Source organism: Petaurus breviceps, unplaced genomic scaffold, assembly GCF_028583685.1.
Source record: "Petaurus breviceps papuanus isolate PSGF00001 unplaced genomic scaffold, PetGlider_PUasm1.0 185, whole genome shotgun sequence".
NCBI classification, from domain to species: domain Eukaryota; kingdom Metazoa; phylum Chordata; class Mammalia; order Diprotodontia; family Petauridae; genus Petaurus; species Petaurus breviceps.
In genome coordinates, this window is record NW_027185797.1 from 9810919 (window position 1) to 9834509 (window position 23591).

Genomic DNA, 23591 nt, shown 5'->3' on the forward strand with positions numbered 1-23591 from the left:
GTATTTTGTTTTCCGTCATCAGAAATTCTGAGAAGTTTTCTTTTATTATTTCTTGCATTATAGTGCTCTGCTTTTGTTGTTGTTTTTTTTAACTTGTATTCTTCTGGGAATCCTTAGGATGTCTTTATTCATCAGGCCTTTAACATTAATATGTTTTACTTGAATAGAGAGTATGTTTTTTTTTAATTACTTTTCTTATTCTAGTTTATCTTTCACTTCTGTGCATTTTCATTCCCATTCTTTTGTCCTCTCTTTTGTTTTTTTTGGTGAGGCTTGCCATCACAGATTCAAATTTTATTATTGTGCTAATTATTTCTACTGCGCAGGCCATAAATTCTGCTCTCACAATTCCCTGAATGACTAGAAGAATAGTGGTGCCTTTGATAGTAATAAGGATATTTGGAAGAAGGAGTGATTAAAAGTGAGAGAAGTTTGGGATAAGTTGAACTTTTGATGCTTATGAGACATCCAATTCAGAAAGTCCAACAGGCAGTGGGTAATGCCGAACTGGAGGTCAAGAGAAAAATGAGGGCCGGATAAACAGGTGTAGGAATCATCCACATAAAAATGGTAACTCAATTCTAGGGAGATGATGATGTCACCAACTAGAACTATGTAATTAAAAGAGAAAAGAGCCTGGAGAAAAGCATCAAGGGTAGTGATAAAGATATGGAATAAGGGCCAACAATGAACACTGAAAAGAAATGGTCAAAGAGGAAGATGGAGAAACAAAAGCAAGCAAAGACTTCTTGGTGGAGGTGATCAACTGGTATCAAATGATATATCAAGTGACAAAGAAGTCAAAGGTGAGGACTGGGAAAAGGTCACCAACTCTGGCAACTGAGAGAACACTGGTGATTTTATAGAGAGCAGTTTCAATTGTATGATATCAGGTGCCAGACTGAAGAGGGTTTAGAAGAAGGGAGCAGTGAAGTAATGGAAGCACCAGAACCAGATGGCTTTCTCAAAGAGTTTATTCACAAAAAAAGAGGAGAGATAGAGTGATATCTGCATAATCCAGTGAGGATTTTTAAGGAGAGAGGCCTGAGCAGGGTTGCAGGGATCAGGAAAGGAACTCATAAAATAGAAGCTACTGAAGATTACAGGGAGAAGGGATGATGGCAGCGGCAATGTGTTAAAGAAGTAGGAAAGGTGTGTAACCAAAGGTAACCTGATAAGTATAAGGGCCACCTACTATCAGAAACTGTAGTAAAGAAGATAGTTATGGGTAACGTCAGAATGAAAATTAAGTTTTTAAGTTTGAAGTGAAATCCTTTGCTAAGAGAGGGAAAGAAAAAGGAATTGTGGGAGAAATGATAAGCAAAGATTTAGAAAAACTTCTTTTGTGAAATAGATGGAAAATCAATTAAAGAGGAGTTGTAGGATTCTCGTTTGGCACTAAGGGCCCAAATGAAATCAGCTAATAAATTAGCAGAAATTTGTAATGGCCCAATAAACATATTTTCATAATTTCCTCCCATTTTATGCAGTGAAGAAGACAAATAGAGGTGGATGGTGGGAATAATCCAAGCTAAGATTTGGAAAAACAATATTGCAATTTGACAAAAGAACATATGACCTATGACCACAAAAGGTAGTAGAATAATCATGTAGCAAGAATGAAAACCATAAACTGATTCCATGAAGGTATTAACAAAAGCCAAGGAAGGTCTGCAGCATACTGAGGGTATGTTTCCTAGAGGTTATAGGGAAAGAAAAGGAACAGAACTGTCTAGGATGAACGGATATAGAGGGGTTGTGGTCTTCATCTATGTAAGAAGTTAACAATATGAGAAAGTCACAGAGCCATCAAATCATGACTAGTTTTTGTGTGTAACAATCACCAAGGAAACTAAAATGTTTCTTTAGGAAGTATAAAATCCACCTACAGAAAAAGAGAGAATGAAATAAATGACATTAAGCATGCTCATTCAAGTAGCTATAGGTCAGATACTAAGCTTCCAAACACCTGCTGCAAAATCCATTCCACTTTCAGATTTTTCTTACCACTGAAATCTTTCATTGTGTACCACCCAAGAACTAATATAAGAAACAAAATGTCACCACAATAAAAGATCTAACAGAGTTGGCACAGGAATGGAAAGAAGGAAATGAGGGCAAAATGAAAGGAAGCATGAAAGCTAGTTTGAATAGAAGTATAGCAAACAACTATTCTACTTGAGTAAGACATGTGCAGAAAGATGTTTACCATATTCTGACTGAACAGATATATAAGTTCTTTTTCTAGTTATCCCCTGAGGAATTAAATAAATGTTGAGAAATCTAGAAATAGACATACACATGCACATATAAAAATTATTGTCAGTGTATAAGTTACTGCTGTCCTGGGACTGCAATAATTTATGTAACATCTGTTTTCATATTTTTTCTCATTTTTTTCTAATTAACATGCATATTTAATGCATAAATGCTCAGACCACCTCTTTTTTCAGCTGACTTTGCCTCTTTTTTGAAGTTGTGTACTCCTGGGGAGTATTCAGGATAGATGAAAACTAAAGTCTGATTAAAAAAACAGATTAGGAGAAACATAAGCAAACAAACAAACAAATAACAAAACACCCACAAACACATTTTCAAAGATCTATAGTTGTCTTAATAAAAATTAGTAGTTTTTTTTAAATCAATAAAAAATATGCCATAAGCAGTTTTGACTTATTTTCAAGAAGTTTTACACAAATACTCCACATAAAAACAAGTAATTCTTTAAAAATATTTTACCTTTAATCATTAGAAAATGAGTTAAATCCCTGGTAAAGCATGATTCCTGGCCTATAGCCGATATCATTTTTAAAATATTTCTATATATTATAAAACTAAAATAAATGTTGATACATGGTGTACTATAAGCACTGAAAAATGTAATTGTGAAATACATTATCCTAAACTGACAGTCCTGAATAGTAAATTGATAACGTAAATGCTCTCAAGATTTATGGAGATGAAGTAAAATACAGTATCTGAGAGCAACATCTGTTTCCAAAAATGTATTTTCATGAACCTGAAAACTTTGAACCTACATATATTAGATTTGAATACAAAGCAGTTTATTTTATTTAATAAGAGTATTTTTCTTTAAAATGTAAATAGTATAATCAGTCAATTATAAAAATTTAAAAATATGCCAAATTTCAACAATTATTTTCTATTACAACACACCTATGAAATGACCAGGTGAATTGAAGTCAACTATTATTTATTCAGTTACATCCCCATATTAAGCATCAGCTTTGCGTTGGAGGAAATATACACTCATGTCCATCTGCCAAGAAGAGGCAGCACAGCACAGATAGCGGGACTGGATTCAGGAATCAAGTGGCACACATTCATTAAGCATCCACCTAGTACTTAGGTACCAGGGATACAAAAATAAAAGTTCAACACTCCTTGTCCTCAAGTTCATATTTTTATTTTCTCCAGAGGAGGCAACATGAACACACACACACACAGCACAAAATAGATACAAGAAGAAAACCCGAGTTCAAATGTCACCTTTGGGGCTTCCTACCTAATCAAATGAGATGACATATTTAAATCAATCTGCAAAGCTTAAAACACTGTATGTCAGAGATGGTCCCCACCATGCATTTGGACAGGAGCAGGCCATCTAACTACTTTAAGCCTGAGGCAACTCTCACTGTATGAGACTTACTGACAAAATGCTGGAGAAGCCCTTCCATTAGTGGGAGTTCCCTATGAGGTCCTTGAAATGCTGGAGATTATGCACTAAAAGGAGAGATGTGACAAATGAAGAATTAAGGATCAAACAAACAGCATCGATAACAAACAAAAGAAAACGAAACAAAACCAAAATAACAAGCAGAATAAAATGAACACAGGTGCATAAAAATGGAGTGCCAAGAGAGTGCCAAAGTTAGAAAGATCATTTGGAGATGGGGGAAGAGGGTAGTGAGAGATCAGAGAAGCTTTTTTTTAAGCATTTACTAAGGAGATAACATTTAAGTTGGATTGAATAGTATGCCTAAGATTTATGACAGAAGAAATAAAAGGAAGGCATTCCAAAGAAGAGAATGGCCTTAGAGAAGGGATGCAAACAGGAAAGCAAGGAGTCTGTGGATGCAACAATAATATTGTCTGATTCGATTGGAACAAAAATATGTAAAAGGCGATAATGGGACTCTATAAAGGAAAATTCAAGCCAGATTATAAAAGGATTTAAATTTATTTGATAGTTAAGGGAGAACACTTCATTCTGAGTCATATAATAAGACGTAAATTAAAAAGAATAATCCGTTTACCAAGCCAATTACTAGAGCAAGGAAGTTCTAGCCTTATACCTAATTTCTTGTAAGGGTCACACAAAATTCCGAGGGACCATAAACTCTGCTCCCTAGTGGCCTGTGAGATGTCTATAAATAGACAATTAAACTGAGAATTATCTCTTAGTGATCAGGAGGGCAGAGAAAAGAAAGGATGCTATCCAGGGGTTATCTCCTCAAACATCAGTCTCTTGTGTCTCTGCTCTATTTTATTTCAAAGTTATTTCTTTAAAGTGATACAAGGAGAAAAGTAAAAAAGATAAAAGAAAATAATATTCACAGAGACTGGAAAGAAGGAAAAAAAAAATGTTGAACACTGCACAATTACAAGGCCATGTAGAGAAAATGCAACTCTGTCCCTTAACTGAACTGGTGGGTCACTATGCACTTGGAATAGTTTGTATGTTGTCATAAACTGCTGATGTGTTGGTAACTTTGGCTGAAATTATTTTTGCTCTTTCCTTTTTTTAATCTTTGATTTTTATTTTAAAGGAAGATTACTGGGTAGGAAAGAGAGGTATTAAGAAATGAATGTGGCATAGTAGATTAAAAAAATCTTACATCTTTAAAGTTGCTTCAGTTTTATTTAAAAGGTTTTTTTTTAAATATAGGGGAAAGGAAAATTCCTGGTAAAGTCTGTGTATGTTCAAAAAAAGAGTGACCCCTTCTAGAATGTCAGATAAAGGACATACTTAAGTATTTTAGATTTTAGTAATGACTTCCTCCAAAACTAGTTGTGCTTATTCTCTTTAAATTTATTCTGTAAATACCTATGCATGTATTTGTTATGTTTATATATGAGGACTTACATGCACAAGATAGCCATACCATTCATCTCGCCATCACTCACAAATGTACCACCTCCATGTTCATGAACTCAGAAATTCCCTTGTAATTATGTGTTTCAATCATGCCTGACTCTTCGTGACTCCATTTAGGGTTTTCTTGGCAGACACTGAAGTGGTTTTGCCATTTCTTCCTCCATCTCATTTTACAATGAGGATGTGAGGAAAACAGGGTGAAGTGACTTGCCCCTAGGTCACACAGCTAGGAAGCGTTAAGAGGACTTATTTGACCCAGGAAGATGAATCTTCCAGACTTGAAGCACAACATCCTATGTACTATGGTACCACCAGCTGCACTAATTGATCAGTGTTCCAACTCTCCTTCCGCCTTCTAATACCAAACCCCACTCTTTGAACAAACCATGATCTCTAATCCCTTGACTCTTCCATTATTTCTCAAGCCATTATCCCTGCACTAGCTACCTACATTTGCCTACTGTCCCCATCTTGACCCCTTGGGGAACTAATTCAACTGTACACTCTCCTCCTTCCAAGTCCCTTGTTCTGTTATCATCTTACCAATTATACCCTGAAAAGTTTCAGCTTTGGATCACTTCTCCTCACATGCTACTGTGTAAAGTCTGAGAAAATCATGAAAATATAATATGTGTGCCCACTATAAATTTGTGCTACAAATTTTCATCTATCTTACTGCTTGAAGGCAATCCTTTTATACCTCTCTGAGTTATGATACCACTCATCACAGAACAGCTTTTCTAAACCTTCTCATCCCTTCTCAAATCTCCCATAATTTTCCAGCCCACCACACAGTCAAGCAAGAGCCTTGTCCTCATATTGTACTGAAAAAATTGAGATAGGGTCCGATAATTCCCTCTCGTCCTCTCCTCCTTAAGTCACATAACCCAGAGGCCTCCTATCACTATCTCCTCCTTCATTCTCCTCTCACCAGATGAGATGGTCCCCTTTTCCTTACCAAGGCCAAATAATTTACATGCACAAGTGACTGCATCACATCTTGTTTCCAGCAGACTGCCACATCTATCAAACCTAGATATCTTCAACACAATAACATTCTTCTTCCCTACACATCTTCAGTCTCTCCCGGTCTACAGGTTGCTTTTCTGCTGCTCATAAACATGTCCATGTTTCCCCAGTGCTCAAATAACAACCTCACTTGATTCTTCCATCCCCACTTTCACTCCATATTTCTCCTCCTTTGTCAGCTAAACTCCTTGAGTTTATTTATTTACAATTTATTTATTTATCTACAATAAATGTCTTCAGTTCTCGTCTTGCTCTCCTGTCTCTCTATAATTTAGTTTCCACTTTCATCATGCAATAGCAACTACTCTCTCCAAATTTACTGTGGATCTCTTCATCCTGTTCAGCTCTTACTCAACTACTTTACTGCTTCAAGTAAGTTAAGATAGAAATGTTGGTGATTTGTGTGAATTTATTTTATATCCTGAAACTGCTAAGTTGTTACCTGTTTCCACAACTTTTCTAGTTGATTCTCTAGGGTTTTCTAAGTATATCATCATATTCTACAAAATATAGTTTCATTTTCTTGTTGACCATGCTTTTTCCTTCCTTTTCTTTTTCTTGTCTTATTGCTATGGCTATCATTTCTAAGTACAATACTGAATGATAATAGTAATAACGGACATCGGTGCTTCACCCTTGATCTTAATGGAAAAGCTTCAAGTTCATCCACATTACAGATAATATTTGTTCTCAACTTTAGATAGATACTACTTATTGTTATTTTTAATTGAGTTTTTTCATAAACCTGGAGTTCCTAGGAAAGAACTTCCTGTACTACAAAATTTTTTTAAATAACATTTTATTTTTACCCAATTACATGAAAAGAATAGCTTCAGATATTTTACTATATGGTTTGTTAAAATCTAAACTATGTAGCACTTCCCTGATACAGTAACTTTATGAAAAAAAGAAATGAGAAAAGTTTATAGAAATTTGTAGAGCATAATTTTTCTTATTGTCTAAGCCTTTCTTTGGTTAGTAATTACCTTTTCAGACAACCTCTTCCTGCATCTGCCTTTGTATCTACTAACGATTCATTCCAAGCTTCTCTGTTATCTTTTCCTCTTCCTAAATCTGTCAAAAGTTACTGTATCAGGGAAGTGCTATATAGTTTAGATTTTAACAAACCATATAGTAAAATATCTGAAGCTATTCTTGTAGATCAAAAAGAAAAATTTGGTAAAAGAAATGCTAGCTGTAGAAATAAGACAAGAAGAAATTAAAGAAATAAAAAACAGGCAATGAGGAAACAAAACTATCACTCTTCACGGATGATATGACGGTATTCCTAGAGAACCCTAGAGAATCAGCTAAAAAACTAGATTAAACAATCAGCAACTTTAGCAAAGTTCTAGGATATAAAATAAACCCACATAAAACATCAACATTTGTATAAACTACCAACAAAAACCCAGCAGCAAGAGAAAGGAAGAGAAATTCCACTTAAAATAACTGTAGATAATATAAAAGACTTGGGAGTCTACCTGACAAAACAAGTCCAGGGATTATTTGAACACAATTACAAAGCACTTTTCACAGAAATAAAGACAGAACTAAGCAACTGGAGAAATATTAACTACTCATGGCTAAGCCAAGCCAATATAATAAAAATGACAATTCCATCTAAGCTAATTTACATTTTTTTTGTGCCATACCAACCAAAGTACTAAAGAATTATTTTTTGGAGTTAGAAAAAATAGTAACAAAATTCATCCAAAAGAACAAAAGGTCAGGAATATAAAGAGAATCAATGAAAAATAATGTTAAGGAAGAAAGTTTGACATTCCAGATTTCAATAATAAAGTGATAATCATCAAGACATTTTGTTACTGGCTAGGAAGCAGAGTGGTGAATCAGTGGAAAATAGTAAATGACCATAGTGATCTAGATGACAAATTGAAACTTAAGGGATAAGGACTTAATATTTGACAAAAATTGCTGAGACAACTGCAAAGCACTTTGGCAAATACTAGGCACAGACCAGCATCTCACTCTGTATACCTAGATAAGGTCAAAATGGATAAATGATTTAGACATAAAAGGTGATATCATAAGCAAATTAGGGGAGCACAGAAAAATGTACCTATTATATCTATGGAAAAGGGAAGAGTTTATTACCAAAAAGAGACAGAGGGGATTACAGGAAGAAAAATAGATAATTTGGGTTACATGAAATTGAAAAGCTTTTGCACAAATAAAGGGAATGCAGTCAAAATCAGAAGAAAAAAAGAAACTGGGAAAAAATTTTTGCATCATGCTTCTCTGATAAAGGTCTCACTTATCAAATAAATAGAGAACTGAGCCAAATTTATAAAAATTGCTTACCTTCTCAAGGCAAGTTAAATCATTTTTAGATATAATTGGGAGGAATTTATCAAAATAAGTAAAAATAACAAAAAAAATTTTGTCAATGATGAGATGGTTTTAAAATTTTACAGAAGGAAGTTATAAAGGGTAACTAATACATGGGAAGGCAATCAGAGTTCAAGAATATCTTGATAGTCTAGAACAGAGGTTCTCCAACTTATATTCTGCACTGCCACCCAGAAATCTTTAATGATTTGGTTTTTCTTCTTTAAATCTGCATGATTTCAAAAAATAAATAAGATATATTTTTAAATGATGCATCTTAAACTTAATAATTTACTGAATATTTGTGTTTTTTTCTGCATTGAAATTTTGATGACACAATACTCCATCATGTAACTGTATAGTAACATATTGTAAACAAGTCATTACATGCACATATTCCTGCTGATACATGCTGGACTTACTGACAATGTGTGACACATTCACCTGCCAACACTTACTTATTAAGACCAATCAGCAGTTATAACTTATTGATTATAACTTGCATTTTGTGTTTATTTAGAATATAACGTAATCACTACAACTTTAACTCTGTTACACAACAAATGAAACATGCCCGAACAGTTTTTCAAAATTTTCTTATCTTTTCTTCTTTCTTTATGCTTCCACTACTCCCTTATTTTATTCAACACCCCCCTAGTTGCACCCGAGGTTACCACCACCACCCTGGGGATAGTATCACCCACCTTTGGGACCTCTGGAGAATATGGCATTAAACTGGGATGATGAAATTTAATAGAACTATAAGTAAATCTTGCAAATAGGTTGAAAAAAAAATAAACTTCTCAAGTACAAAGGTGGGATTAGAAAACAGATTGTCTGGAAAAGATAGGGAGAGGCTTTAGTGGACTATACTAAGTTCATTACAAGCAAATAATTTAATAGGGCAGCTGAGAAAGCAAATGCAATTTTAGGCTCCATGAAATATCCTGGACCAGGGAATAGAGAGAGTTCAGAAAAACTGTCTAGTTGTTTTAGGTTGGATGCCATTCTTAGAAGGACTTAATTAACTAAAAATAATTCAAAGAGGATGACCAAGAAAGTAATGTGAAGCATTTTAAATTTAAAATATGAGAACTGGATAACAAAATTAGGGGTGCTTAGTTTAGAGGGAAAAGAGCATCAAGAGAAGGGGATTAAAAGGAGTTTCAAAGACAAGAATTTGAAGGACTATCATATAGAATAGGAAGATCTATTATGCTTATTCCCAGAGAAAACAACAAGAACCAATGGAGAGAGGATACAAAGAAAGCAATTTAAATCTAAAATTTAGATTTGAAGTTAAAAGGCCTTCCAAGGAATTAGAGCAGCAGAACGGTGGAATGGGATGCTTCAAGAACTAAGCAGGTTTCCTCTCCCTGGAGAATTTCAAGAAAGAATAAAATTTTGAGAATTTTTTTCCCACTTAGATTTCTTTCATAAAAAATTTATTTATCTATTTATTTTTAGCTTACAACACTCAGTTTCACAACTTCCAAATTTTCTTCCCTTCCCCAAGATGGTGTGCAATCTGATATAGGCTCTATATATACATTCACATTATTTTTACTTTAGTTATGTTGCAAAGAAGAATTATAACCAATGGAATGAACCACGAGAAAGAAGAAACAAAACAAAACACAACAAAAATGAGAGAGCAAATAGCATGCAGCAATCTGCAGTGTGGCTGTAACTGTGTGTGATGTTCTCCTGGTTCTGCTCCCCTCACCCAGCATCAGTTCATATAAGTCTTTGCAGGTTTCTCTGAAGTCCACCTGCTCATCATTTCTTTTTCTTCTTTTTTAAGCAGTTGGGGTTAAGTAACTTGCTCCAGGTTACATGGCCAGGTGTTTCTGGGTGGGTGCTAAGTGTCTGAGCCTGGATTTGATCCCAGGTCATCCCGACACCGGAGCCGGCGCTCTTACTCGCTGAGCCACCTGGCCGCCCCTATGTTCACCATTTCTTACAGCACAATAGTATTCCATTACATTCTCATACCACAACTTGTTCAGCCATTCCCCAACTGATGAGCATCCCCTCAATTTTCAGTACTTTGCCACCCCAAAAAGAGCTGCTATAAATATTTTTGTACACGTGGATCCTTTTCCCATTTGTCTGATCTCTTTGGGATACAGTCCTATAAGTGGTGTTGCTGGGTCAAAGGGTATGTACATTTTTATGACCCTTTGGCCATACCAACTCAGATTTCTAAACATTTCTTGAACTGACATTAAAAAAATCACACCTAAGAATACAACAAATCTCACTTAAGCAAGGTATAAAAGAAATTGGTAATGAAATGCAAAACAATAATAATGTTCAAAAGTAAATAAAAAGCAAAATGAAACAGAAAATGTAAGACATTTGTTGAAATCACACGAAGCGGTAGAGGTGGCCAGAGTTCTAAAATTTTCATGATTTAGCTTAGAACTCGCTCACACTAAATCACATTTATTAGTTTCTCTCTAGAAATGGCAAATTACTTTTACTCTAGAAATTGTCTTACATTATCTATATACATGTTGTTACCATGACAAGAATGTAAGCTCCTTAAGAGCAAGAGCTGTTTCATACTTTTATGTTTAAATCACCAGTGCCCACATTAGGCATGTAATAAATGTTTCTTTAATTATATTAAATACTACAATTTTGCATGTAAATGACGGATTGCCATATTAGCCTCTTTTCTCCTACTGTTGTTACTTGCAAGTGCTAGTCTCCCTAAAAATATTATGCAATGCATAGAATCACAGACAAGGATTCAAAATACCCAGAGCTGGTGAAAAGGCAAATAAGCATTTATTAAACATCTACTACATGTCTGGCACTGTCCTAAGCACTGAGAAATACAAAGTCCAAAGACAGACAGTCCCTGCTCTCAACGAGATAATCTACCATGTGCGCACACATACACATACACACACACAAAAAAATGAAAACAGGCAGGGGAGGTAAAGAACCAGCCATAAGAAGCATCAGTATCAGAAAGTGCTTCTCACAGATGAGATCTGAGTTGGGACTTGAAGGAGGCCAGGGAAGCCAGGTTGTCAAGATACACAGGGAGAGAGAGCATTCCAGACAGGGGCACAGACAGACAAATGCCCAGAGTGCAGAGACAGTGTCCTGTATGACGACAAGGAAGCTGGTGTCACTGGATCAAAGAAGACTAGAGGTTTTACATTTGATCTGAGTTGAACAGGTGAGACATGACAAGACCTTCTCCTTAGGAAGATGGGTGTGGCTGGGAGGAAAGGGAGAGAGAGGGAGAGGAAGAATGTTAGTTAAGAAAGGATGGGAGACATTTATTACAGATGTGTCCTCTTGGAATTTAGGGACAAAAGGGAGAAGAGACATGGGACCACAGCAAGCTGGGATAGACAGATCAAGTGAGAGGTTTTTGAAGGCATGAAGAGATTGAAGATAAGTGCGAGTGAGGATGATAAAGGGGGCGATCTACTAAAGAAGATGGGAAGGAATGGGCTCTCTTGCGAGTGTAGAGGGGTTTGCCTTAAAAAGGAGCCACCTTTTCATGTAAAACAGGATAAAGTAGAAAAGCTGAAAAAAGACATCAGTGACGTGGGATGAGGAACAGCAGAGAAAAGGAGGCTCTTGGTGAATGGCTTCCTTTTTTTTTTTCCAGTAAAATGATGAGGCAAGGTGGACGAGGGAGCCATGGGTGATTGAAAAGGGATGAAAAGGTTTGAGGAAGCTACTACTGTGTGGATGGGGTAAGTGAGCCATTTAATGAGGTGTGAAGCGATTGCCCTGCTGCAATGAAAGCCCAGTAGGGATTTTGTAAAATACATTTGCTGTGGACGCCATCAGCTCAGTTTCTCCAGTTTAATTCAGTAGTGTGAAGAAGAGGAAAGACAAGGAGGTGTAAAGAGAGTAATCCAGGTCTGAGGCTTGGCAGGAGAACAGACATAAAAATACAGTGCCGAGCTGAAATGGTATTCCAAGGCAGAAGGGAGGAGAGTCCAACCAGTGCAGGGGTGACAGCTTCAGAAAGAATGGAAGCCACAGGGACAATGAAAAACAGATTTTGGAGTTGAAGGGCAGAAAGAAGAAATGGAATGTGACAACAGATTGTGATAAGGAATTTCAGAATTTATGAATAAGGATACAAATTACATAAGATCAGCTGTCATCCTTTAAGAATAAAATTAACTTAAACATCAGTGTCTATATATGATCTTCTGGGATGAGTCTGACTCAGGTAATTCCATAGGTAGCTTAGGTTTGAAAAGAGAAGAGAATGAGGCATCTTAAGCCAAAAAAGATTTGCAAAAATCATTAGGGTGAATTGTTGGGACAGTGAATCACCTAAAAAGATTTGACTTTCACTTTTGAGGGCCCAAGTTGGTATCATGTAACATAAATTTGCATAGGATTCAGTGAGCAAGGTTATACAATTTTCTCTATTTTTGTCCAGCATCATGAGTAAGAGTGAAAACTGGAGATGGTGGGAGAAATCTAAAGATGAGTCTTGGAAAAGCAAAATGAGCAACCAGATAAGGAGGCAAGGAACTCTTAAGAGGACAGTGTAGAGTTGAAATGGTTCACCAAAGGGGGAAAATGGGGAAAGGAAGAGTGCAAGTCAGGACAAAGGTGACAGCCTGGGAAAGAACTGAGAGGTAGATAGATTAGAAATGAAGACAAAGAACAAGGTAGAAAGTTGAAAGGCATAAGGACAAGTTTAATAATAACTGATCATAATTGGATAAAGGCATTTCAGAGCTGATGAACATGGAAGTGTAATACTTTATGGGTGATTGCCAGATCAAGGGTATGATAACCTCTGTGTGTAGCTGATGTAAGGTAGAAGACTAGATCATAGGAATGAATAAACTGAGGAACTGGGAAGTTAAGGTGTGTGAGGGAAAATCAATATATATGTTCAAATCCCATAGCGTGAAAGTAGAAGTTTGAGAATAAAGAATGTTAATTAAATACTCGTCACTGAGGAAAGAAGGAGAGTATCCTGAAGGTCAGCAGATAATAACTACCAGAATCTTAATTTGTGGTAATTATGGATTGAGTGAACCTCAAAGGAGTAGAGGTAAATGAGTGATGATGTGAGTGTGGAAATGGCAAAGGGGAAGAAAGAGTATTCCAATGCCTATATTATGACTAGTGAGTCACTGGAGTATGAGTTAAAGCATAACTGCTGAGAAGATAGGCAAGGAAAACTGTGTCATCAGAAGAGAGAATGTCTTCAGAATTTTGGCATCATGAAATTTTAAATAAATTATGGGAACACTGAGTGAAGACATTCCTGTAAAATCACATGCATACAGTCAAGGAGGATATATTTCCTCTCTGTCTTCTCAGAACTCTCAGCTCACATCCAGTGACTTATGTTAGGACTGTTCTAGGAGATAAAACACCAAGGACAAAAGTCACTTTCTAGTAAGGTAAGAACAGAATAATGTTATAATCCAGTATATCCTCAAAAGACCACATGTCACAACTGATAAGGAGCAGATACTGGACAGCAGAAGAGCAGGGTTCAAGTTCTGCTGCTGATACAGACCAGCAGTTGTGACCAGAGACAAGGAATTTAATAAACACTGTGCCAAGAAACTACAAACAGAGGGGAAACAAAGGCAAGGACAACTTGCTGGCACTTGGACATGTGGATTTGTGTATCTGCTCCAGCACAGAGACAATATAGAATAAGAATGTTAAAAATGCTAAATTAGCAAATGTGTTGAATTAACTACGTTACAAATAGGAAACCGTGATCTAATGCAAATCAATCATTTTAGCTTCCGTGTTAACTGAATTATTTCAATGTTATCATGATATTAAAGCATAATTCTTTACTCCACAGATCATACAGAATTGCAACTATTCAGTTTGCAATATTCATAAAATTCCCTTCTCCCAGACCACTTTTCATTAAACATGACCTGGAAATAAACTAGATTCCAAAAAAGCCAGATTATTCTAACCTATTATCGGGATATTACATGCACCTTGAGAAAATTGAACTGATCCTGTATCATTTTCTTATTGATCTTATTTACAAGTAATTGATTTTGCTTAAGAGGTATGGTTCTTTGTTTCTGAACTTAGATCAGAGTTCAGCTGGTCAATAGTGAGTTAATTTTTTTTAAAAATCTAGCTCTCCTGCTGCAAGGAATTTTGCTAACCTTGGAGAACGGGTGAGAAAGCAAGCGAGTTGGACTCTGATACCTTTACTAGACCAAGCTATCCTTCAAGGACATCTGGTTTGCTGTCCAAAAGTCTGAGTCACTAAAAAATACATGAACACAAAGAGTACTTCTTAGTTTCATGAGAAAATAAGAGGGGTCATTGTTAGGACTCTGTACCAAACTTCCAACTAATCATGTTGTTCCTTGCACCTCAGCTTTGTGACCAATCATGTTACCCTTAATCCCAAAATGTCCTCTACCATACTCTGTTCTTTGTTCTGTACTCCCCTAAACCTATATAAAGGCAACTATTTTTTACTCATTCTTTGGCATTAATGAACGCAAATCACTGACCAATTTGTTGATGGGCATGCTCTTGCTAATAAATGTTATCTTGCTCAAAGATCTGGATCAGTTTACCCTTTTGTTAAAACTCAGTCATTACAACCTTATGAGAAGAGACTGCAATAGGAAAGGGATGTCATGAAATTGAGTCATTTCTATTCATTCCTAAGGTCTTGGCTTCCAATTCTGGTACACACAAATCAGAATTTCTCCCTTGAAAGCTAATAAATTGCAGCCAACCTGACAGAGTAGCAGGAAGAACACAGCTGGATTCATCCCAAAACTACTTTATAAAGAACTAGAAAACACACCAGGCTGATCCCTGATCAGGAAATTCAAGAGGAAATTAAGCCACTAGTCATTTTCCTAGCCCATGTCAGCACAAGGAGATTGAGAGGTCAATGGATCCAAGGGACAAAGGCTGGCCAGAAATTTTCCAAATGACAACTTCTATCACAGGGATTAAAGTGAACTGAGGTTCCGCATGAGGGAAAGAAGAGGTCCCAGACGCAGAGACGGTCCTAACTTTGTTCAATAAGCACAAACAGGTGCCAAAGTGGATAATCCAGGGTCAACTGAGAAAACCAGACTGTACCAGTCAGGGTGAGAAGCAGACCCATGGCTAAGTACTGAGGAAGAAGCAAGTTTCATCCATCAATCCACATTTATTAGATATCCATTACATGCAGTGTGGTAAGTAGTATGGACACAAATACAGAAGCAACAAGCCTTTGTGGAGTTCTGACTAGAAGAAGAGCAGCATCTCACTATTGGCCTCAGCTGAGTCTGAGGCCTGAAGAGGAACAATCAGACAGGACCCCAGGACGTTGGGGAGGCTGTAGCTGTGCTGCCAAGCCGGCGCGGCTTCCAAAATGCCTCCTTGTGGCTGCTGCCAGGAGACACAATGTTAACATCTACATAAACATCTGGAATTTGCAAACCAAGTTGGGCAGTGGAAGCAGGGATGGGGGATGAAACTATTCTGGGATCCCTCAAAGTCTGAGAGTCCCCAGGGAGTATATCTCCAAGATCGTAGGATAACACAATAAACAATAAACCTGAGAGAGGAGCAGAAGAACCCAAGAGGCCACAAGCTCAGGCCAGATGTTACCTTGAGAAATACACAGCATCCACACCAAACATAAAATCCAAAGATGAGAGGTGACCTGGAAAAATGAACAACTAGAAACATAACATACTAGCACTTTAGTGCGACGTTAGCACTTTCAAGACACAAACTTCAAAGAAGATAACTACAAACAAAAAACTCAAAAAAGAACATAGGTTTGGCAGAAATTCAACTAGAATTACTAGAAGAAATAACGCAAGAGTTTAAAATGTTTATATGAATGATAAGAATGTTAAAGGAAAAAAATATAAAAGAAATGAGCAGGAGCAGAGTCAAGATGGCAGAGTAGAAACAGGACTTCCTCACAGCTCATGCTCCTACCTCCCCTAATTCAAGTAAAAAAATGACTCAAGACAAATTTTGGAGCTACAGAACCCACAAAATGACAGAGAGAAACTACCCTCCCGCTAAAGACAGCCCAGCAGGCTGGCAGCAAGCAGCCAGGGAAGCTTTCTGGGAGCCTAGCCCAGCCCCAGGGCAGCCTGACCAATCACTGGCTGGAGGGACTCCAGATCACCAGCAAATGTGGCAGTTTCCAGAATTATCAATCTATAAATGCCAAGCACAAAGTGAGAGGTCAGTGCAGTGTGGACTTTGGGACCTGGTAATTCAGAGTGAGATCTGACCTTTGCCCCTGGGGGAAGCCCCAGAGGCGCCTCCACCTTGCAGCCACTGCCACATGGCAGCCTCAGCTCCTGGTCTGCAGAGTGTAGGGGGACCAAGTGACCAGTCTGAGGTGTAATTGCTCTTGCTTTAACCTGCTTGGATAGGGATTGCTGTCTAGGCTGCATGACCAGCTTGCCAGAATGGCTGGAGGCTTCAGAGAGGGAAACCAACTAATACCTTTGGCAGCTGCGAAACCCCAGCTTTAGGAATAAAACTCCTGTTTCTGGTACCAGACTTCTACTGTGGCAAACAGCCCAAAACTCAAGCAAATGAGGGGCAACATGAGCAGGCAAAGGAAGCAAAGCGCACAGAGCAACCCAATTGCAAAACTCATATTTTGGGGACAAAAAGGATCAAAGCATGGAACAGGAGGGGGACAACGAAGTCAAAACTCCTGCACCAAAAGCTTCCAAGAAAAATATGATCTGGTTAAAGTCCATGGAGGAGCTTAAAAAGGATTTTGAAAATCAAATAAGAGAAGTGGAGGAAAAATTGGAAAGAGAAATGAGAACCAAGAAAATTATGAAATATCAGTTAACAACCTGACTGAAGAAAAAAAACCTTAAAAAATAGACTAACTCAGATGGCAAAAGAGGCTTAAAAAGGAAATGAGGAGAAGAATGCCTTAAAAAGCTGAATTTGCCAGATGGAAAAAGAATCTCAAAAGCTCACTGAAGAGAATCATTCCTTCAGAATTAGATTGGAGCAAATGGAAGCTATTGACTTTCTGAGAAATCAAGCTACTGTTAAACAGATTCAAAAAATGAAAAAATAAAGGCAATATGAAATATCTCATTAGAAAAACCACTGACCTGGAAAATAGATCCAGGAGAGATAATTTACAAATTACTGGACTACTTGAAAGCCATGTTCAAAAAAAGAACCTAGAAATCATCCTTCAATAAATTCTCAAGGAAAATTGCCCTGATATTTTAGAATGAGAGAGCAATACAGAGGTTGAAAGAGTGTACCGATCACCTCCTGAAAAAGATCCCCAAAAGAAAACTCCTAGGAATATGATAGCCAGGTTCTGGAATTCCCAAATGAAGGAGAAAATATTACAAGCAGCCAGAAAGAAACAATTCCAATATTGTGGAAACACAATGAGGATAACTCAGGACCTGGCAGCTTCCACATTGAGGGATCGAAGAGTTTGGAATATGATATTCCAGAGGTCAAAGGAGCTGGGATTAAAACCAAGAATCACCTACCCAGCAAAACTGAGTATCATGTTCCAGGGGAAAATATGGTCATTCAGTGGAATAGAGGACTTTCAAGCATTCTTGCTGAAAAAAACAGAGTTGAATAGAAAATTTGGCATTCAGATACAAGAAGCAAGAGAAGCCTGAGAAGGTAAACAGGGAAAAGAAATCATAAGGAACTTATCAAAGCTGAACTACTTATATTCCTACATGGAAAAAAGATAATTGTAACTTATGAAACTTTTCTCAGGATGAGAATAGCTGAAGGGAATAGAAATGTATATATGTGTGTATGTATGTATATACATATATGTATGTGTATACATACTTATATATGTCTATATAGGAGGGTATATGGGCATATGAATACATATATGAGTATGTGTATATATTTCTATAGCTATACATAGACAGAGGGCACAGGACCAATTGAATAGGAAGGGATGATACTTAAAAGGTAAAATTAAGAGGTGAGAGAAGAATATAATGAGAGGAGATGGGGAAAAACAGAATGGGGTAAATTGTCTCATATACAAGAGGCAAGGGAAAATTGTTACAATGAAGGAGAGGAACAGGAAGGCAAAAGGGAATAAGTCAACCTTATTCTTATTGAATTTGGCTTAAGGAGGGAATGACATACACACTAAAAAGGGTGTCTCACCCTACAGGAGGATAGAGGGGAAGGGGAAGAGAGGAAGGATAATGGAAGGGAGGCCAGGCTGGGCGAGAAGGAAGTAAGAAGTACCCACTTTTGAAAAGGGAAAGGATCAAAGTAGAGAACAGAACAAGTGGGGGGTAGGATAGGATAGAGGGAAATATAGTCAGTCTTCCACAATATATCCACTATGGAAATGTTTTGCATAGCTACTCATGTAGATACAACACATATTGAATTGCTTATCTTTCCAGTGAAGGTGGGTGACAAGGGAGGAAGGGAAAGAATCTGGAATCCAAAGTTTTAAAATCAAATGTTTAAAATTATATAAATATTATTATTGATATTTTATATGTAACTGGGAAATGAGATATACAGGCATTGGGGCATAGAGATCCATTGTGCCCTACTGGAAAGTCGAAGGGGGAGTGGGAGAAGATATGGGACAGAACAGATTGGGGGAGGGGATATTCAGCGGGAATGCTGTTTTGGGGTGGTGGGTAGAGAAAATTAGGGAGAAAATTTGTAACTCAAAATCTTGTGGAAATGAATGATGTAAAATAAAAAAAGAAAAGAAATGCGTACTTAAAAAAAAGCATTGTAAAGGGAATTAATAGCTTGACAAAAGAGAAATAAGCCACAGCTAAGGGGGAAAACTGCCTGAAAATTAGAATAGACCAAATTGAAGCCAATAAATCTATGAAACAATTAAACACATTAAAAACAAAGTCAAAAAACTGGGGGAAATATGAAGAAAATATAATTTTATATTAAAAACAACTGACTGGGTAGAAGCAGGAAAACTCCGTGAGCTCCCCCCATAACCACCTCAAATACCTATAAAATATGACTCTAAACAAATTTTAGAGCTGCAGAACCCACAAAGTAACACAAAGAAACAAATCTCCCACTGAAGACAGCTGGCAGGAAGGGTTCATCACAGTGTGGTGGGAGCCAAGCCCAACTCCGGGGTTTCAAGCCCCAGGGCAGCCCCAACAAGCCACTGCAGCATACTCCTAGAGAGTAGATCACCAGGAGCTGTGGCAGTTTCCAGAATTATCAACTCATAAATTCCAAAGAAAAAGTAAGAGGTCAGTATAGAACTCTGTTGGAACTGGAGGGGACAGAGATGCAGTCTGGCCTCTGCCCCCAGAGTGAGAAACAGCAGAGACATGGCAGCCATGCAGTTGCCTCCATGTGGCTGCTTCAGAGCGCCCAGCCTGCAGATCGTAGAGGGGCCACACAAACCATTCAAAGGGTAATTGTTCTTGCTTTAACCTGCTTGGATCTGGATCGCGGTCTTGGTTGGTGCTCCTGAGGTGTGTGGCCAGTGAGTCAGAGCATGTCGGGGCTGTAGAGATGGCACCCTCCTAATAGCTCCAGCAGCTGCAAAAGCCCCAGCAATTTGGGACAAAGCTCTCCCCTCTGGAAGAAGAGTTCTACTGTGGCAAAGAGCTCAAAAGGCAAGTAACTGAGTGGCAACATGAGCAAGCAAAGCAAGCACAGTAAGCCAACTTTAGATTCCTTTTGGGGGGACAAAAAGAATCAAAGCATGGAATGGTAGGAAGACGATGAAGTCAGAACTTTCTGCACCGAAAGCTTCCAAAAAACCATGAACTGGTTATAGGCCATGGAGGAGCTCAAGAAGAATTCTGAAAATCAAGTAAGAGAATTGTAGGAAAAACTGGGAAGAAAAATGAGAATGATGCAAGAAAACCATGAAAAGAGAGTCAACAACCTGACTGAAGAAAATAACACCTTAAAAAATAGATTAACTCAGATGGCAAAAGAGACAAAAAAAGCCGACAAGGAGAAGAAGGCCTTAAAAAGCCTAATTTACCAAAAGGAAAAAGGATTTCAATAGTTCACTGAAGAAAATAATTCCTTCAGAATTAGACTGGAGCAAATAAATGGAAGCTAATGACTTTATGAGAAATCAAGATACTATTAAATAGATCCAAACAAATGAAAAAACAGAAGGCAATGTGAAATATCTCATTGGAAAAACCACTGACCTGGAAAATAGATCCAGGAGAGATAATTTTAAAATTACTGGACTACCTGAAAGCCATGATCAAAAAAAGAACCTAGAAATTACCTTCAAGAAATTCTCAAGGAAAATTGCCCTGATATTTTAGAACCAGAGAGAAAAACAGAAATTGAAAGAAGTCTCCAATCACCTCTTGAAAAAGATCCCAAAAAGAAAACTCCCAGGAATATTATACCCAGGTTCCAGAGTTCCCACATCAAAGAGAAAATATTACATGCAGCCAAGAAGAAACAATTTGGGTATTGTAGAAACACTATCCAATTAGGATAACACAGGATCTAGCAGCTTCTACACTAAGGGATCAAAGGGCCCTTATTATATTCCGGAGGTCAAAGGAGCTCCTTAGGATTGAAACCAAGATTCACCTACCCAGCATAACTGAGTATCATGTTTCAGGGGAAGATATGGTCATTTCAATGAAATAGAGAACTTTCAAGCATTCTTGATGAAAAAACCAGAGTTGAATAGAAAATGTGACATCTAAATACAAGAAGCAAAAGAAGCATAAGAAGGTAAACAGGGAAAAGAAATCATAAGGAACTTATCAAAGTTGAACTATTTACATGCCTACATGGAAAAACGATAATTGTAACTTAAGAAACTTTTCTCAGTATGAGGACAGTTGAAGGGAATATAAATGTGTATGTGTATGTGTGTGTATATATGTATAGATGTATGTAAATATATGTATACGTAAATATATATGTCTATATAGGAGGGTATGTACATATGAAAACGTGTGTGTATATATGTGTACAGGTATACATAGACAGAGGGCAAAAGATCAATTGAATAGGAAGGGATGATATTTAAAAGGTGAAGTTGAGAGGTCAGAGAGGAATATAATGAGAGAAGATGGGGAAAGACAGAATGGGGTAAATTATCTCATATAGATGAGGCAAGGGATAATTGTTACAATGGAGGGTAAGAACAGCAAGGTAAAATGTAATGGGTCAACCTTACTCTCATTGAATTTGGGTTATGACACACACACTAAACTGGGTATCCTGTCCTACAGAAGAGTAGGGGGGAAGTGGATGAGAGGGGGTATGATGGAGGGGAGGGCAGGGTGGGGGGTTAGGGTAGTTAGAAGCACACACTTTTGAAAAGGGTCAGGGTCAAAGTAGAGAAGAGAACAAGTGGGGGGGGGGGGGGGGATAGCATGGAGGGAAATATATTTCACAATATATCCACTATGGAAATGTTTTGCAAAACTACACATGCACAACCTATATTGAATTGCTTATCTTCCCAGTTAGGGTGGGTGACAAGGGAGGAAGGGAAACAATCTGGAATTCAAAGTTGTAAAATAAAATGTTTAAAAATTTTATTATTATTATTAACATGCAACTGGGAAATAAGATATAAAAGGCACTGGGGTATGGAGATTCATCTTGCCCTACCAGAAAGTCAGAGGTGGGATGGGGCAGGATATAGGAGAGAGCAGATTGGGGGATGGGGTATGCAGTGGAATCACTGTTTTTGGGGTGGTGGGTAGGGAAAGATGGGGAGAAATTTTGTAACTCAAAATCTTGTGGAAATGAATGATGTAAGCTAAAAATAAACATAAAATTTAATTTAAAAAAAAACAACTACCTGGAAAACACTGAGGAGAAAAAAATTGAAAATCATAATACTACCTAAAAGTCAGAATCAAAACATACTATTTTTATTAAAACCCTAAAACTGCTCAAACCTCTTAGAATTAGAGGGAAAAGTGGAAATAATCAGAATTTACCAGACACCTCCTGAAAGAAACCCAAAAATAAAGAGCCCCAAAACATTAACACCAAAATCCAGAGTTTCTAAGTCAAAGAAAAAATACTGCAAGCAGCCATAACAAAATAACTGAAATAGGAAGGAGCCAAAGTCAAGATCACACTAGTTTTAGTAGCCGCCATTATAAAAGTCTGGGGAAACTTGGAACAAAACATTTCAGAAGGCAAAAGGTTTACCAACAAAGAATAGCTTAACCCACAAAATTGAACATAATCCTATGGAGAGAAAACACCATGTACCTTTAATGAATGATAACTTCCAAGCATTCAAGATGAAATGACCATAGCTGCAAAGAAACTCTGAGATACAATTAAGGGGATACAAGAGAAACTGAAAAGGCAATCATAAGAGACATTTTAAACAAGGATAAACTATCACATTCTAACACATGCAGATCATACATGTGGTACCCTTAAGAACTCAATCATCAGGAATCATAAGGGGAATTTAATAAGACAAACGGGCTAGGAGTGGGATGTGTGTATGTTTTAAGTTTTAATGATCTTAAAAGAATAAAAAGAGAAGGGAAGAAAAAACTAGGGGGAGAGGAAGGATAGGGAAAATTATCTACTAACTGGGGTGAATCAGTAGAAGACTACAGAATAACAGACAAAACAAACAAACAGATAAAGTGGGAGAAGTGGGTATCACTTAAACTTCACTCTCAACTTAATTGACCAAAGGAGAGAAATACACACTCAGATCTGGGTACGGAAATACATATCACTCAAAAAGAAAATAGGAGGGGAACGGGAAAAGAAAGAAAAGGGGAGAATGGGGCTAAGAAGAAGGGTGAATTAAGGGAAGGATTAGTTCTAAAGAAAGCAAACTAAGGAGGATGAATTACAAAGAAAAGTTTAACAGAAATTAATGATAAGGGGTGACAGAAAGAAAATAAGGATGAGGGGGGGCACAGAAAGGGGTGCCTGTAAGAGGTAGAAGTAGAATGCACCAAACCTAGAGTACTGGAGCTAAGGACACTCTTCTCTCAACATCCTCTTTTACTTTAGGGGAAAAGGGAATAGAAGAGAACCAAAGAGAAGGAAAAATGTAAGACAACAGGAGGCAAGGAATTAGCCAACTAACAGTAAGACCTATGAATACATGAAA

The 23591-nt window shown here is 37.3% G+C and overlaps 1 protein-coding gene across 12 annotated transcripts in view; it reads right to left on the minus strand.

Moving 5' to 3' along the window:
* The window catches only part of TBC1D5 (TBC1 domain family member 5), a 630316-nt gene that overhangs the window by 463139 nt on the left and 143586 nt on the right, over nucleotides 1–23591 (minus strand). For 2 of the 12 annotated variants that reach the window (XM_069088441.1, XM_069088445.1), the window contains exon 1: nucleotides 3671–3744. The exons of the other annotated variants lie outside the window; for them this stretch is intronic. The gene's annotated coding sequence lies outside the window, so the exon portion shown is untranslated. Of the gene's footprint in view, nucleotides 1–3670; nucleotides 3745–23591 lie in introns of those variants that run through there. 12 annotated transcript variants of the gene reach the window in all.